Raw genomic sequence first — 1,533 nt, forward strand, 5'->3', positions numbered from 1 at the left:
TTCAAGGACGGTCAATTATAAATTTAAAACTTATCACGATTTGTTGACATCAAGTTTTTGGCGCCGTTGCTGGGGAACTAAGATATTAGGAACACTTAATTTTTATTACTTTAGCCATTTATTTTATTGCAATTTAAATTTCGTTTATATTACTAAAATTTCTTTTATTTCCTTCAGTAGGTTTTTATAGTTTATGACTAGAAGAAACCCGTCGGGACCATTACTCTTTGATAGTGAGATCAATCGCACAGCTCACAGAAACCGAAGAGAAATAAGGCGAAGCCTAAGATACATAGAGAAAGAGCAAGAGGATGATATTTTCACCACAACCGAGGAGATGGCTGAAAATTAAGAAAATCCACTACCTCCTGCGATTGCTGCTGATCCAGTAAATAAGAATCCTGCTCCACGCACTATATATGATTATGCTAAACCTACTTTAACAGGAACTGAATCAAGTATAGTTAGGCCTACTGTTGCTGCAAATAACTTTGAACTGAAACCTAACACGACTCAAATGATACAACAATTTGTTCAGTTTGATGGTTTGCAGGATGAGGATCCAAACACTCACTTAGCAAATTTTCTAGAGTTTTGTGACACTTTTAAAATCAATGGCGTTTCTGATGATGCCATTTGCCTTCGATTATTTCCCTTTTCGTTAAGGAACAAAGCTAAACAGTGGTTGAACTCGTTACCATGAGGGTCAATCACTACATGGAAACAAATGACTAAAAAATTCTTACTTAAATATTTTCCACCGGCTAAAATAGCTAAATTAAGGAATGATATCTCTTATTTTGTGCATATGGATTTAGAAACACTCTATGATGCATGAGAGAGATACAAGGATCTATTGAGAAGGTGCCCTCACCATGGGTTACCTTTATGGTTGCAGGTTCAAACGTTTTACAACGGTGTGAACCTCTCAACAAGGCAACTTATCGACGTAGCTGCTGGTGGGACTATCAATAACAAAACACCTGAAGTGGCTTAAGAATTTATTGAATAGATTTCACTGAATAACTATCAGTGGCAAGTCATAGAACAAAGCCGACAAAAGAAGCCAGAGTTTTCGATCTCGATGCGGTTACTATGCTATCTAACCAGGTAGAACTTTTAAATAATAAGATTGACGTTTTATGTGGTTCTACTCAGGTACATCCAGTGATGAGGTGCGATTCAAATGGAGGAGGAGTATACACAGAATATCAATCCTTCAACCCCAACACCAAGGAGGAACAAGTTCAATATATGGGTAACAATAATTCTAGACCTCAAAATAACTCATACAGTAATACTTATAATGCAGGTTGAAGGAACCATTCCAACTTCTCGTGGGGTAGTCAAGGGAATTAAAGGCCATAACATCCTTCGGGTTTTCAATAACCACCTTACCAACAGGAAAAGAAGTCGAACCTTGAGGAGATGCTAACGAAGTTTATCTCGGTGTCAGAAACTCACTTTCAGAATACCAAAACAGCACTTAAGAATCAACAAGCATTGATCCAAGGGCTTGAAACTCAGATAGGA

The 1,533-nt window shown here is 37.3% G+C and overlaps 1 non-coding gene across 1 annotated transcript; it reads right to left on the minus strand.

The window, feature by feature from the left end:
* Positions 1 to 775: 775 nt before the first annotated feature.
* On the minus strand, positions 776 to 882 carry LOC121225566 (small nucleolar RNA R71). The gene has a single exon (XR_005923425.1). It is a non-coding gene; the product is annotated as a small nucleolar RNA R71 (small nucleolar RNA).
* Positions 883 to 1,533: the final 651 nt, after the last annotated feature.

Source organism: Gossypium hirsutum, chromosome A03 (genome assembly GCF_007990345.1).
Source record: "Gossypium hirsutum isolate 1008001.06 chromosome A03, Gossypium_hirsutum_v2.1, whole genome shotgun sequence".
Lineage (NCBI taxonomy): Eukaryota > Viridiplantae > Streptophyta > Magnoliopsida > Malvales > Malvaceae > Gossypium > Gossypium hirsutum.